We start from the raw sequence: 17,418 nt of genomic DNA, 5'->3' as shown, positions 1-17,418 counted from the left end.
GCTATCTGGAGATGCTTGTTTTGAAGTTTCAAGAGTCTTGAGGAAAATGAAACTTCTTATCATTGATGAAGTAAGCATGGTTTCCAATGTCATGCTTGCCTTTGTGCATTTGAGAATGCAATAAGTTCTCAAAACAGAGTATGATGTGTTATTTGGTGGCAAACACATCATTGTTTTCGGAGATCTTCTGCAGCTGACACCAGTGAAAGGGCAACCTGTGTTCAAAATGCTCACGCATGAAGATACCAGGAAGTGCTTAGGGAGCATTGGCAACGTCAATATATGGTTAAACTTCAATTATGCTGAACTGCATGAAAATATGCGTCAGGCAAAGGATGAAGTTTACAAGACTATTCTACAAGATGTTAGAATTGGAAAAGTGACCGAGCATGGGAAAGAAGCTTTACATGCACGATTACTGACAAATTTATATCCAGACGAAGATGTTGTGCCTGAGAATATTTTTCAGAAACTTACTGAGAAAAAATCTGGAATATGTTTGATGCCAACTCTTGCAGAATGTGCCAAATTCAACAACAAAATGTTGCATTTAGAAAAGCAAGAGATTGTGAAACTGGAAGCTATTGACAGAGTAGAGCATATGGGATCAACAATTATTTTGTCTGAGAATCTGAAAACAAAAATGGATTCATTAGAGAAGAGTATATCTAAAACTGCGGGTTTTGAAAAGACTCTGAATGTGTGCATGAACTGCCGTATAATTTTAAGAAGGAATTTACATGTTGAAAGAGGTCTGGTAAATGGATCAATGGGTAATGTTGTTGATTTTGTGAAATACAGAAATAGAGATGGAATTGAATTTTTAAAAATTAAATTTGATGGCATTGAGGAAGTACAGCTAATTGCTTGTTGTTCTGCTAGATTTTTGCTTGTAAAAGACTTATATGTTCGTCGTAAGCAGTTTCCTGTTTGCTTGGCATATGCGGTGACAATCCATAAATCGCAAGGTTTAAGTGTAGACTGTGCATTGGTGAATATTGGCAGTTCTGTGTTCAAGGAGGGTATGGCATATGTGGCATTGTCACGAGTTAGGACTTTATCGGGATTGTACTTGATTGAGTGTGATGTCACAAACATTTGTGCGGATCTAGATTGTGTTAAGGAATACAATAGGTTGAGAAGAGAGTATGCGCCACATTTGCCTCAGTATCCTTTGTTTGAGAAACGTGTGGTAGGCCGGAAACGAAGAAATGTGACCAATACTGGGGAGGTTGTAGCAAAAAGACGAAAAGTCGATAAACCTGAAATTATAAGCAGAAACAAAAAGGATTCTGTTGAAGATGTTGTTGGTTTTCAATTTGAAAACAGTTCTGGTGTCAACTGCTATGCTAATGTAGTGGTTAATGTTTTGTTTTCTCTAGAAAATGTAAAAGAAGAGATTGTGGTCAATTCTGATCAAAGATTTTACAGTTTGTTAAATTCTGTGTTAGAGAAATGTAGCACTGATAGAACAAACATAGAAAGTGTGTCTGAAATTCGAAATCTGTTAGACAGATGTTCAGGCCAAACACAATTCTCTCAAAATAGTCAGCAAGATTGTCAGGAGTTTTTAATGTATATGCTTGATGTATTGCATAATGAAGGTGTAGATGTAGATCACCTGTTTGGGCTTTCTTATCAATGGCAGCATGACTGCGAGAACTGTAGGGTATCAAGTACTACTAGTGTAGACTCAGAAAGATTTATATATTTAACTTTGCCAGACAGTAAATCAGTCTCTTTTAATAAGCTAGTAAAAGCAGCTGATCACAACATGGAGTGTAGCCAATGTAAATCTGAAATGATGTCCACATTATTTATACGAACATATGGCCAGTATGTCATTTTAATGTTCCAACGATGTAGGCCTGATGGAACAAAATTGACAACTTTAATTAAAAATTTTGTGGCTTCACAGTTGTCAATATCAGGAAGGACTTTTGTAACTGTAGCAATTATATATCATGATGGTCCTTCAATAACATCAGGACATTATACAGCTTATTTAAAGTGTAGAAATGGCTGGTCATTCTGCAATGATTCTGTTTTAATTTTCAAAAAAAAATTGCCGTATGACCTTAAAAACTCTTACCTGGTGTTTTTAAAACCAAAATTTTAGGGAAAGAATCTCGGGATGTGCTCTGAGGAATTTCAAGAAGTTCTCATGGCTCCTACACGATTTGGCCTTGAGGATAAGTGTAGTACAGAGACATAACTTCTTACCATAACACTGGACGTCATGGAGAAATACGTGCACTTTGAATGAGTTCAGAAAAACTGTTTCTTTTTATAAGCTAATTGAAGCAGCCAATCAAAACATGGAGTAGAGGGAATGTAAGTCTGCAATGCTGTCTACTGTTTTACATTGCTTTGTGATTAAAAGTGATGTAGAGAATTAAATAATTGTACTAGTCATAAAGGTAGTGTAAGTCTGCTTCATAGTAAGCAGTATCAGTGTGATAGGAAATGTAGAACATGATTGAGCAAGAAGGGGAAGATATTACTAGTCCAGGATTGTGTAAATGATCTTCAACATTTTAATTCTGAAAGTTGCGGAAATGCGAAAAGACGGGATTGGCTAACAAGAAATCCAAGAGTTATACATGGCTCTGACAAGATTTGGCCTTGTGGAAACTTGTGGTAGAGAGCAAGAAGTCATTTATTGTATGTAACATGTTTTTGAAAACGATGGAGGTTTTCTTTCAGAAAGTGGCGGGTTGAAAGTAATAACAGCACAACAGAGTGTAAGCTGTTCATAGGACATCCTTGGCCGTCATGGAAAGTAAGTTAACTTTAAGGAGTTCTGAATTCTGATTTGTAATGTTGTATGGGTTTTTTAAACACAATCATTTTGATTGTGTTTTTTTTTCCCCGCTGTTATATGATGAATACCTTCAAGTCACTGTTTTAGTGAAATTTGATACATTCTGAGAACAGCAAAAATAAACCATTTAACATGTATAATTAATTCTGTTCTGTTTGCATTTATGATGTACATGTAGAACTGTGTAGGAGGCATGGAGAAGGTGAGGCTTCTGTAAGTGTCAAAGTTGTTGCATACAGTGCTCATATTCTACGTAGTCTTTTATATTTCATTACTTTCACTGTTTCTGACTGATCTAAAATTTTTTTTTTAAAAAGAACAGTAAGTATAAGGGAAGGAAACAGACAGTTATGTTAAAAGAAACACAGCTATAGGGAATAAACTAGGGTTACTGTTACCCGCAATCCTCTGCTGATGATGTCACTGAGCATGTCATGAATGATGTAATATGTGACATCATCAGCAGTGGATTACGGGTAATAGTATCTCTAGTTTACTCCCCTATAGCTGTCTTTCTTTTAACATAACTGTCTGTTTCCTTCCCTTATACTTACTGTTCTTTTTTTTAAAAAAAAATTTTTGGTTCGCTTTCGGTTCGCGTACCGGGGAGCGAACTGGGAAGCGAACTAAGAGAAATAGAGGTTGGCACAGTTGCAAATATTGTACCAATTTTTTAATAACGGGGAGGTAGTTCTGAAAAGAACTTTTTTTTTAATTGTTTTTGTTGTTTTATATTTTTTTTATTATTTTTCTGAACATTTTTTTACTTTTTTTGAATTTTTCTGAACAGTTTTATATTTTTTTTGTTTTTTTTTCGGAGGGGGCAACGAAAACGATTCATTGTAAAGGGCTCAACAGGAGCAAGAAAACAAAAAAAAAGAATTTATTGTTTGGGGAGTTTCGGACAAACATGAGCATGATTGTCAATAGCTCTGTTGATCAGAGTGATGCTACTTTCTCCGTAGCAAATGAATCCACTGCAATGTACGCAGACTTGTTTTACTTCACGAAATCTCGTTTGTATATTTGGCACCATCTCCCTGCTCTCTGGTCCCGTTACTTCCGGTACAACAGATCTTCTGGCCATAATAGGGAGATTATCTAGGTCGTCCTGTTCCTCTTCTTCCTCTTCTTGCTGAATTATAACTTTAGCAGGTGGTCCACTCTTCCTTGGATGTGGTGGAGGTGGTGGGGAAGCACCAGGTGAAGCTAGTAAAGAAGCCATTGCTCACTGGTAACAAAGGGTCTTTCTCTCACAATGATGAAAGTCAGAGTGAGGAAAGAAGGAGGGATTTTCACCATTTGGGAAAAAAAATAGTTCTCAACCAATGAAAAGTGTTCATTTTAGATCATATGACCTAGTCTTACATCATTAGGAAACCGAAAGTGAAATGAACCAATGAAAAGTGTTATTACCAAGTCACATGACCTGCTGTGTTTACGTTACGCGCTTTGCAGGGCCTCCCGGTTTGCTTCCAGAAACCTGTGCTTTGCGACTCGGTAAGCGTACGAGTTCGCTAACGTAGCACGTCATATGACGTATCACGCGACAACGCGAAACGTCATGCGGACGGGAGGCGTCACGATGTTGTTTTATAACGCGGCAGTTGCGGTAAAGAAACGTTTACCGGCTCGCGGTCTATTTCGCGGCATCAAGGTCAGCTAACGGGAAGATTCCCGATTCGCGAAGCGGGAACGAAGAAAAAAAAATATTTAAAAAAAAAGTTATTAATAAACATATAAAATATATTTTTGGATTTAAAGAAGAATACATTTTACAGCTACAGATATTAGCTGTTAAAAAACCAATGAAATTCACTGAAAAAACCATAGGTTATAGACCATATATAGTTAGGAATTAGCATTTACAAAACCTTGAAAATTCACTGAAAAAACCATAGGTTATAGACCATATATAGTTAGGAATTAGCATTTACAAAACCTTATTTTACTCACACAAAAACATTAAAATTCCATATATAGTTAGTTGCACTAACTATATATCGCGCACCCGCAATCCACTGCTGATGATGTCACATATTACATCATTCATGACATGGTCAGTGACATCACTGATGACATCACTGATGACATCTCAAATGACATCACTGATGACATCACTGATGACATCTCAAATGACATCACTGATGACATCATGACACACCAATACCAGTTACTACATACGCACTCACTGATTCCTACGTCTACACACACATTCACTCATTCACCCATACAATCACTCATACATACAGTCACTCATTATTACAACACTATCATATGCACTCATACACCTGTGCAGACAGTCACACACTGCCACTCATCCATGGAGTTACTCACACACCAAGTCAGTCCTGTAAAGAATCAATCACACTTCCATTTCTTCATCTATACAGTTAAACACAGAACACCATACTTCAGTGACATCACTGGTGAGATCACTAATGACATCTGAAATGACATCACTGATGACATCTCAAATGACATCACTGATGACATCTACACACACATTCACTCATTCACCCATACAATTACTCATACATACAGTCAGTTATTATTAGAACACTATCATATGCACTCATACACCTAGTCAGTCCTGTGAAGAATCAATCACACTTCGATTTCCTCATCTATAGTTAAACACAGAACACCATACTTTTCACACATATACTAACACATACTTACTCTCTTATACAATCACTGATACAAGTACACATTGATATGCACAGCGTCACACACCTCCCAGCCAGCCACACACACACTCAGTCTTCCATCCATCCAGTCATTCTTCAACATGTAAAACGTATTTAAACTTTACAAAAACACACAGACACTAGATTATGTCATCAGTGAATAAGGTTTTGTAAATGCTAATTCCTAACTATATATGGTCTATAACCTATGGTTTTTTCAGTGAATATATATATATATATATATATATATATATATAAAAGCTCCAAGGTCCCCCTCTCATTCCAGAAAGAGAGTTAAAGCACTCCAGGTTTAGGCAAAGTGTCTTTTATTCAGCACACAACACAGATGACAGACGCGTTTCGAACTTTTAGTCCTTCTTCAGTGTCACCGACCTAAGGTCTATGACGCTTATTTGTACCATGTGCTACAGAAACAAAAAGCGGACTTAGTGAAAATTATATCGATGTGAATTCAAACGCAAATATGGGGTGATTGTGGCAGCCATATTTACATAGGAGAAAACAAGATTTACTAGCAACATATGTACAGATAATAGACGATAATTCTATCATGCTTGTATTCAAATATACAAAATATTGATTTATAGTTTCCTAGTACTCGTTTTTCTATTTATGTACCCATAGTGTTGATGCCACTGCCAGAAAACATAAGATATTGCCGTGTATCGGCATAGGTCTGGCATATCTACCCCGTGACCAAAGATCACAATTCTATTAAATGGCAGCACGCTGTGTGGACAACATCGAGACAAGACAAAACAAAACAAAATCTAGCCGTGGATCGGCATGGCTCCCATAGCATTCAACTTATACTCAATTAAAAAATACCCAGAAAAGTTAGCAAGGCATGATATTTACAAAAATTACAGGAAATGATCTCAGGTTTGCAAGAACCACAATAAGTTCAACATTATCTTAGGTCATCCAATTTAGTTGACCAGATTATCCTATTCTTGTTTAGATACAACTTAAATGTCTACGAACTGGTTCGCAAAAAAGAAGAAAATTTCTCTATATATTTTCTGAGAACAGAATGGTAGGGGAGAAAGAGAATTATCATAGGTAATCGGAGAACAAAGGACGGGAGGGAGGGAAGGACATAGTAGTGGGAAAATATATATATATTAATTACCTAGTGGCGGTCACAGTAGGTAGTTATAGTTAGGACCTAGTTTCCATAGGAAATCCACAACATTCTATTTGGAATAACTTTGACGCCGGTGGACGAATCCTCATGAATTTCTCCAAGAAAATGGCCTGCTCGGTTCCGCTCCCTCCCAGAAAAGTTTGGGGGTGATTCGTCAAGTGGGGGCTGAGAAAAAAGGGGTTCCCAAAACATGTTTTCCACATGCAATTTTCCATTGGGACCTTTAGCCAGGGATACAGCCTGAACGGCTGAACGGAATTACACGAACGTTGGCAGAGAGGTAGAGTTCTGTTCGCAGATTGTGCTTTTTGTTAAATGGTGTAAATCCGTTCAGTAGTTTCTGAGAAAATTGAAAGTAAAATCATAGCGATATCTAGAGACGGAGTTCAGCATGCGTACTGAAATCTGTTCAATTACGAGCGTGAGCTGCATGCTGATTGGCTGTGAACTGTCTGTCAACACTCGAAACCAGGAAGTGATGGCGGCCATCTTGTGCCTCGCTAGAACCGAGTCACAAGAAAACAGTAAAACAAAGTTCAGAAATAAGGGAAGAGGGTAGGGTAGAGACATTCTGACGCTCTAGGCTTGCTCAGGGGGTCGTAAATGGATGTTTACGCTCTATTTTTTATTTTTATTTTTTAAAGAAAAATCGAGGCGTACGCGTATGGAAATACATACAATACTCCAGTAAGCTCCACGGAGCTGCGTTGCAGAGTGTTGTACAAAGGGGCGTGCCTCTGAACACCTCTCTGCATCGCAGCCCCCTGGCGCATACTGGAGGTACCTGGTGGGCTAGTTGGCCCCAGGGACCCTCAGGATTGAGGAGGAATTAATTCCCCAACTTAAAACGTGCCAGAGGGCGTGTTTGCAGACATGTCACCTCAGGCCACGCCCCTTTCCTTCACCACTGTGCAAACGTGCCCCGTGGCGTGTTTTAAGTTGGGGAATTACTTTTATTTCAATACTGATGGTCCCTGAGGGCCTGAAAAGTAATTCTAACCGTACTTACAGTAACTTGAATTTCCTTCCATAAGCTAATATTGACTGGTTTCACTTGGAAATTCTTCTAAGTTTGGAGTTTTGGAACTTTAAAATATTCCTATAAAATCAGCCAAACTACGAATTCCGATTTACTCACCTGTTATCAGGAGAGACCTCAGTGCTGCATGTTTCATCCCACTACTGATCCTGAAAAGTAATTCTAACCGTACTTACAGTAACTTGAATTTCCTTCCATAGGCTAACATTGACTGGTTTCACTTGGAAATTCTTCTAAGTGTGGAGTTTTTGAACTTTATAAAGTTCCTATAAAATCAGCAGAAGTACGAATTCCAATTTACTCACTTGATATCAGGAGTGATCTCAGTGCTCATCAGTGCTGCTTCTTTGAGCCCAGTACTTATCCTGAAAAGTAATTCTAACCGTACTTACCAGTAACTTGTATTTCCTACCATAGTAATCAATTGTGTGGTTTTCAGCAGAAAAGTTTCTAAGTGTTGATTTTGAAACATACAAATATTCCTCTAAAATCAGCCGAACTATGAATTCCGATTTACTCACCTGTTATCAGGAGTGACGTCAGTGCTGCTTCTTTGAGCCCAGTACTGATCCTGAAAAGTAATTCTAACCGTACTTACCAGTAACTTGTATATCCTTCCATAGGAATCCATTGTCTGGTTTTCCCCAGAAAAGTTTCTGTCTATTTTTACAAACTAAAAATATTCCTTAAAAATCGCCTGTATGACTTAACTGCATTCTTTCAACTATTTACAGGAGATGCACCAGCTCTGGATCCAGGATCCACAACTGAGTAATAAAAAGTAACGATAACACTACTTACTTGCTAAGCGAATTTTCTTCCATAGGGTAACATTGAGTGGTTTCACTTGGAAATTCTTCTAAGTGTGGAGTTTTGGTATTTTAAATTTGTGAAGACATCTAACATGGGCTTCGATTGGAATTCATAGAGCATATTATCAAGCACATTATCGCTGCTTTATAGGCAGTTTCCAGCCGATAAAACCGGCAATAATGTAACGCCCTTTCTTGATAATATGCCCCTTAGGTATTGGGTCTGCCGACAAAGCCCGGAGATCTTCTATTATATAATAATACTTCTTCTTGCCAAGGGGAGGGTGATTAAGTCTTAAGAGGACATCTCCCTTTAGCCCCTTTACACCAAGGTCCCATATTCCTGCGCATAGTTCTGTGTATGTGCAGAATACCTGCAACAGAGGTAATTTAGTGTCAATGGGTTACTTTATATGAATCATGCCACCCTTAAGAGGCACTGACACACTCATTGAGATCACTGGAGAGATGCTGACACTAATAAGAATGGCATGACAGGAGTTGCCCTTTTTATTTTGGGTGACGCCTGGCATTGTCATCTCTGACTCACTAATCAAACTCATCGAGAATGCTGAGGTTTAAAACATTTTCCCAAGTCTATTAACCACTATCCTTGTCCATATAACCCTATGTAAATGTACACTGCAAATAGGTTGTACATAGTGATATCGGTGCTTGAAACTGAAAATATATTCTATTAAATGTGACTGTCTGATTGCTACCATGTCTCAGCTATCTCTGTACTTCTACCTGTAGTCTCAAACATGTGGTGCAGCTGATGATCCTAGGTTGAAAACTTAAAGGTCTATATGATACCCCTGAGCAAATATTGACAGAGCTATTCCACCTTTCAGTCCAAGCACTGCATATCTCTTTTCTAAGCAAGCCTCATGAAACCACTTAACCACAAAGCTTCATATCCCACTACCCTATATAATAAGCAGAAAGTTATCCATGTAGCTTCTTCTAAACACATATACAGAGCATGTGTTGTGATATAGAGTTAGTAGTCTGCCTGTAGGCTACTTTTCATGTGTTATCTCACCCCAAAAAGACACTGACACACTCATTGCGATCTCTAGAGAGATGGTAACAGTAATAAAAGTCCATGAGAGGAGTTGTCCTTTCATTTTGGGTTAGACCTGGCACTGTCAGCTCTGTGGGGTATATTATCAACAACTAGCGATAATTTTTGTCTCTAACTTGTTTAGAGACAAAAATTATCGCCGCACATCGGCGATTTTTATCGCAGATAAACCTTGCTATTAGCAAGGTTTATCGCAAATGCGATAAAAAACGCCCGCAATGCATGAATATCGCTGAAAAGTCAGCGATATTCATGCATTATCGAGCAAATGCTCTTAGCCATGTTATCCACCTCCCATTGGATAACATGGCTAAGAACTGCTCAGGGCAGGTGTTAGCTTTTGGAGATATTCGCCCTTAGCGCAAATATCTCCAAAAGTTGGTAATAGGAGATAGCGATGTTAGCGACTGTTTCCAGTCGCTAACATCTTGGCACGCCCACTTTGCATATCATTAGTGATAAATATCACTGACATGCAAAGTGGGGCCCATGATGGTCGCTATCTCCTATTAGCTGTCGCTAACTGGTGTTAGCGACAGCTTGGCAATAGGGAGATAATTTTATCTCCGCTTTCTTGGCTTTTAAAGCCAAAAAAGCGGAGATAAAACCCCTTGATAATATACCCCTGTGTCACAATACAGGCTCGTCAACAAATCTGAGATTTAAAACATGTTTTCAAGTGCATTAACTACTGCCGTAGCTCACATAATTCTCTAGAAATGTACAGTGTAAGTAGGCTGTACTAACTGATATATGTACTTTAAACTGAAAATATATTGCGTCAAGGTTCAAGGTCTGACCTCTTCTGTGTCTCACCTATATCTGCATTTATGAAGCATTGGCAGACACCACTTCTCGATTTTTGGTGCAGGGCTGCATCAACATGCTACAATCCTGCATCAAACACTATTCTTTGTAAATTTCAAAAAGAAAATCCCAAAATGACTTTGTGAAAATAAAAATAGTAATGCTACCCTCACCAAGGAAGTAATCTCCCATGGTCAGTAGAGCTTTATTTTGTTTTTGCTGCACCTCGATGGACTCTAAAATATGGCGACATGTCCTCCCATCCTAATTGGATGTGTGGACATGTAATGATTTCTACGACAGACCATATTCTGTCAGGCCCTTTGGGAGGTTTAACTGTGGCGGTGACAGAAAAGTTACAGTTTTAGCCAAACTGAAAGTTAGACTGCATTTGGTGTGGTATGTATACTCTGTCACAGTTGTGTATACATATAGCTAACATTTAGTTTGGAACTAAGGGGCCCATTAGGATGTAGGGCGGATCCCCCCTGCCAGCAAGGCGGAGGCAATCTGCCCTACATCCCTCCCCGCCTGCCACCCAATTCCTCCCGCAATATTAGTATGGCGGGCGGTACCACAGCGGACAGGGAGACCGTCCGCCGCTTTTCTGCCAAGTCAACAAGTCGACAGAGTGAAAAAGGGTTTAATATGGAGGCTGTGTCTGCTAGACACCGCAATCCATATTAGCATGGGTGCGGAAACATGATTTTCCGTGGTGGCGTTGCCGCCACGGAAAGGCATGCAGGAATCTCTTATGGGGGCCCGTTGCGGCGCCCCAGGGTATTGGGAGGTAGGCAGTGGACATGGGGGGTACCTATGGTACCTCCCTGCATTGTCATGAACATGGTGGCAGGCACCTTGCAGTGCCTGTCACCTTGTGCATGACAATGCATGCAGTGCATCCCAGCATTGGGGCGGGCGGTGCTGTGAGCACCGCCTGCCACAATGCTGGCAATGGAGGATGCCACCGCCACAGTGACAGTGGCATCCTAATTGCCAGTGTGGGACCGCCGCACCACTGGCGGCCGGTCCCAGCACCGCTAGGGTGGCGGGCGGATGGAAGTCCGCCCGCCATCATCCGCCCACCATCCTAATGGGCCTATAAGTCTCTTCACCCTTTGTTTTTTCAGTGACGTTCTGGTGTTTTCTGATCAGATTCAGCCAACAGTTTCAATTTGCACAAGTTATGGCCATTTGCAGCACAAGGTGGTCCAGGCCCACCCCCAAATTTCCTCAACTGAATGCACCCTGCCTTCCATAGTCAATGTGCTGCCCCTAGCCTGTCCAGCCTACCCTCTCTTCTCCATCTGCATGCCCTTTCTCCATGCTTCCTGCCCTCTATGGTCAGATTACTGCCCAGCTCCTGCCCTCAACACCCTTCCACCTGTTCTCCATGTGCATGACCCTGCACCCTCCCTCTCTTTTTCCGTTGTGGTGCCATTGTCCCTTTGGTAATTCCACTGCCCCTGGCCCTGCCCCCTGTTCTACATGTGTGCATTACTGCACCTCCCACCCCCGGTATGTTTTGTTGCCCTCGGTTGCTGCCATCACACTCCTCCTCTCGCCCTCATTATTGATGTTTATACCCCTTTCCACATTCCTGTTCTCTTGTACTACCACACAGCCTATGTTACCACTGCCCTCCATTGCAGCCCCTACACCGCTCACCCATAACTATTTGTATGCATGTGCCAACCCTTCCCTACTGGGTCAGTTGTGCTGCCCATGCCCCTATGTTGCCATTGCCATTTAATGTTGCTCCATCCCTTCCCTACCCTCTCATCTCTGTGTGCATCCCTTGCACCTTCACCCCCTATACTGGTCTTTTCTGTTGTCAGTGCCCCAATGCTGCCACTGACCTCTTTTGCTCCAACTGTCTCTCTGTTATCTGTGTGTATGGCCCCTGACTACCTGTTCTGTTACACTGCTACTTCCCTTGTGATACTACTGCCCTCTATTGCTGCATCTGATTCCCTCCCTCTTGCTTCTATTTTTGTATGTCCGGTGCCTCCCTCCATGGACTTTTGAGCTGCCTCTGTTCTGCCACTGACTTCTGCTACTTCCTTTGTCCAGTCCCAAGTGCCTTACCATTCTTTGCAAGCATGCTCCTGCACCCTCACTCCATTGTCCATTGTGCTGCTACTGCCCTTATGTTGCCACTTCCCTTAGTTGCTGCCTTTACCCATGCCCCTCCCCCTCAGTGTGTGTGTATGTTTGTGTGTGTGCACACACGCCCCTGCCCTCTTCTACCCTGGTCTGTAGTGTTGCCTCTGCTCCAATGCTGGCACTGTCCTCCACTGTTGCCCATTGTACTGGCCCACTTCCACCTGCTCCCTTATGAAATGAAATGAAATGAAAATGAGTTTTGTAAAGCGCAGATAGCTGCCCGGAGGCGTCCAAGCGCTGTGACTAAAAGGTGAGCCAGCAGATGGGCGGATAGCACGAAGGATGATGAAAACCTATTTATTGAACAAAAATGTCTTCAGTTGTTTCCTGAAGGAGGTCAGGTCGGAATTGGACCTTAAGTAAGGTGGGAGAGTGTTCCACAACCTGGCCACGTTTAAGGTGAAAGAGCGGCCCCCGACTCTAGTCCGTTTAACCCTGGGCACGACAGCAAGAAATGCATTAGTTGAACGCAGCTGTCTGCCAGGGAGATACGGAGTGATTTAAGGAAGATTAATTGCTGCAAATGGGGGTGGGGTCGCACACTACTCACACACCGGCGGTGTCGCCCCTAAGGACTCTGGTCAATTTAGTAAAGTGTTCGCGATGCATCATCTTTCGATCTTCTGCTATCTTCGCTGTCTTCGCCATCCCTGGACACGTGTTTCAGGGTATTACCCCTCATCAGCAGGGATAGGCCATGTACTGGGGTTGCCGATGGCTGCCAATATCTGCCAGGTATAGTACCACTCAGGCGCGTAGGTGCGGGATCCCAGGCTCGTCAGCCCACTGCTCAAGGGAGCTTTAAAGTTACAAATGGGGGTGGGGTCGCACACTACTCACACACCGGCGGTGTCGCCCCTAAGGACTCTGGTCAATGTAGTAGAGTGTTCGCGATCCATCATCTTTCGATCTTCTGCTATCTTCGCTGTCTTCGCCATCCCTGGACACGTGTTTCGGGGTATTACCCCTCATCAGCAGGGATAGGCCGTGTACTGGGGTTGCCGATGGCTGCCAATATCTGCCAGGTATAGTACCACTCAGGCGCGTAGATGCGGGATCCCAGGCTCGTCAGCCCGCTGCTCAAGGGAGCTTTAAAGTTACAAATGGGGGTGGGGTCGCACACTACTCACACACCGGCGGTGTCGCCCCTAAGGACTCTGGTCAATGTAGTAAAGTGTTCGCGATGCATCATCTTTCGATCTTCTGCTATGTTCGCTGTCTTCGCCATCCCTGGACACGTGTTTCGGGGTATTACCCTTCATCAGCAGGGATAGGCCGTGTACTGGGGTTGCCGATGGCTGCCAATATCTGCCAGGTATAGTACCACTCAGGCGCGTAGGTGCGGGATCCCAGGCTCGTCAGCCCGCTGCTCAAGGGAGCTTTAAAGTTACAAATGGGGGTGGGGTCGCACACTACTCACACACCGGTGGTGTTGCCCCTAAGGACTCTGGTCAATGTAGTAAAGTGTTTGCGATGCATCATCTTTCGATCTTCTGCTATCTTCGCTGTCTTCGCCATCCCTGGACACGTGTTTCGGGGTATTACCCCTCATCAGCAGGGATAGGCCGTGTACTGGGGTTGCCGATGGCTGCCAATATCTGCCAGGTATAGTACCACTCATGTGCGTAGGTGCGGGATCCCAGGCTCGTCAGCCCGCTGCTCAAGGGAGCTTTAAAGTTACAAATGGGGGTGGGGTCGCACACTACTCACACACCGGCGGTGTCGCCCCTAAGGACTCTGGTCAATGTAGTAAAGTATTCGCGATGCATCATCTTTCGATCTTCTGCTATCTCACCCCCATTTGTAACTTTAAAGCTCCTGTGAGTAGTGTGCGACCCCACCCCCATTTGTAACTTTAAAGCTCCCGTGAGCAGTGGGCTGATGAGCCTGGGATCCCGCACCTACGCGCCTGAGTGGTACTATACCTGGCAGATATTGGCAGCCATCGGCAACCCCAGTACACGGCCTATCCCTGCTGACGAGGGGTGATACCCCGAAACACGTGTCCAGGGATGGCGAAGACAGCGAAGATAGCAGAAGATCGAAAGATGATGCATCGCGAACACTTTACTACATTGACCAGAGTCCTTAGGGGCGACACCGCCGGTGTGTGAGTAGTGTGCGACCCCACCCCCATTTGTAACTTTAAAGCTCCCGTGAGCAGTGGGCTGACAAGCCTGGGATCCCGCACCTACGCGCCTGAGTGGTACTATACCTGGCAGATATTGGCAGCCATCGGCAACCCCAGTACACGGCCTATCCCTGCTGACGAGGGGTGATACCCCGAAACACGTGTCCAGGGATGGCGAAGACAGCGAAGATAGCAGAAGATTGAAAGATGATGCATCGCGAACACTTTACTACATTGACCAGAGTCCTTAGGGGCGACACCGCCGGTGTGTGAGTAGTGTGCGACCCCACCCCCATTTGTAACTTTAAAGCTCCCGTGAGCAGTGGGCTGATGAGCCTGGGATCCTGCACCTACGCGCCTGAGTGGTACTATACCTGGCAGATATTGGCAGCCATCGGCAACCCCAGTACACGGCCTATCCCTGCTGACGAGGGGTGATACCCCGAAAGACGTGTCCAGGAATGGCGAAGACAGCGAAGATAGCAGAAGATCGAAAGATGATGCATCGGGAACACTTTACTACATTGACCAGAGTCCTTAGGGGTGCCACCGCCGGTGTGTGAGTAGTGTGCGACCCCACCCCCATTTGTAAGATTAATTGCTGGACCTGTTTCCCAGAATGACTGGTGGGCGATACAGAGGGACTTGAAGCTTATCCTGTCCCTAACAGGGAGCCAGTGCAATGATTTAAGGCCAGGTCTAGCAGAAAGCCTGCGGGGAATTTGCAGTAGGGTGCGGGCCGCACAGTTTTGGATAACTTGCAGTTTCCGCAATGTGGTGTCGGTGGCTCCAAGATAAAGTGCATTCCCGAAATCTAACCTAGAGTGGATCAGTCCCTGTACAACAATTTGTTTGGCCTTGAATGGTAACAGGGGAAGTATCCTCCTTAGCATTCTGAGAAGGCCAAAACAGGTGGCCGATAGCTTGGTGGCCTGATAATCTAAGGGCAGGGACCTATCCAGCCATATGCTCAAGCTCTTAATGGCATTCTTTGGGGCTGGAGGGGAGCCCAGACAGGCTGGCCAGAACGAGTCTACCGAAGATGGAGCTGAGCGACCCAACAGCATGACCTCTGTCTTGTCCCCATTAAGCTTCAGACAAGACAGGGTCATCCAGCTGTTCAGTTCACTCAGGCAACCTGCCAGATCTACCATGTCCGCAGAGCTCTCGGTCCGAGTCAGAGAGACCACTAGCTGGGTATCGTCCGCATAGGTAACGATCTTAATACCATATGGACAGACGAGCCCAGCCAGCGGCCTCATGTAGACGTTAAACAACGTTGGGCTAAGCGAGGAGCCCTACGGGACCCCGCAGCCCAAAGGTCTGCTGGTGGAGGTGGTATTTCCCTCAAACACCTGAAAGGTTCTATCACCCAGGAAAGACCTAATCCATTTCAGCGCTCCCCCTCGGATTCCAATATCATAGAGACGCTGCAGTAGGATTTCATGATTCACGGTGTCAAAAGCAGCGCTTAGATCGAGGAGGATGACAGCCGCCGATCCTCCTCGATCCAAGATTCCTCTAGTTTCCTCCAAAACTGCCAGCAAAGCAGACTCCGTCCCATATTTGGGGCGGAAACCCGTTTGTGAGGGGTTAAGCAGGTGGTTGTTTTCTAGAAAATTAGTCAAAAGACTGTTGATATATTTCTCTAGTATCTTGCTAATCCAGGGGAGCAGGGGAATGGGACGATAATTACTAAAGTTGTTTACGTCCATGTTAGGTTTCTTCATGAGTGCCTTCACTCTAGCCTCTTTCCATGCAGATGGAACTGAGTTAGTGGAGATTGAGGCATTAAGTACCTCCAACATAACAGGAAGGATGGTATGGCTAACGGCCATTAGGGAACTCGGCGGCGCAGGATCAAAGGGAGAGCCTGATTTTACCTGCCTCATTAAAGTGGCAAGCAAGTCCAGGTTTAATGGAGGGAGCTCAACTAGCACAGATGACAGATTTCCTAGTTTATCCTGCTTAGGGCTTGTCAGGATATCTACTGGGGCATTTGAAATGAGATTTGAGAATGATGAGTAGATGAGATCCCCTTTGTTGTGGAAAATGTCCGCTAGATCATTGCAGCGAGCTTGTAAATCTTCACTGTTTACGGGAGGTTGAGGTAGTTTGGTAAGACTCTTTACAATCCGGTAGATTTCCTTAGAGTTAGAGGTGGCTTCGGAGATTTTGTCTGTATAGTACAAGGTTTGAACTTTCTTTATCTCCGTCTTGTAATCACTGATGGATTTTCTGTACAAGATTTTGTCTGGGGTGTATAGCCCAGGCGCCACTTTGTCTTTAGCCTTTTACACTTTCGTCCCTAAGCTCCTCCGAATACCAGGGGGCCAAGGTCCTGGATCTCTTTGCCAGAGTATTCCTGATGGGGAGTATGATGTTCAGTGATTTGGTTATCCAGTTGTTAAATTCATCGTTTGCTATCGAAGGATCTGCGTTGATGGATGGTAGTGTGGCTTGTAGCTCACCTACCCACTTATCGAGTGGGAGTTTGGACCAATTTCGTGCTTCCCGTGACCCGGGTGTCAATGTGGGGGGTTTGTGGATGTTCCAGGTTAGCAGGACTAACCAATGGTCAGTCCACGGGAGCGCGGTGGGAGACTCAGCCTTCAGATCAGGGCAATTACTGAACACAGGATCGAGCAAGTGCCCCTTGGTATGAGTGGGTAGTGAGACAAGCTGAGCTAGCTG

Source organism: Lissotriton helveticus, chromosome 4_1 (assembly GCF_964261635.1).
Source record: "Lissotriton helveticus chromosome 4_1, aLisHel1.1, whole genome shotgun sequence".
In the NCBI taxonomy this organism is placed as follows: Eukaryota; Metazoa; Chordata; class Amphibia; order Caudata; family Salamandridae; genus Lissotriton; species Lissotriton helveticus.
This window is presented reverse-complemented; position numbering follows the sequence as displayed.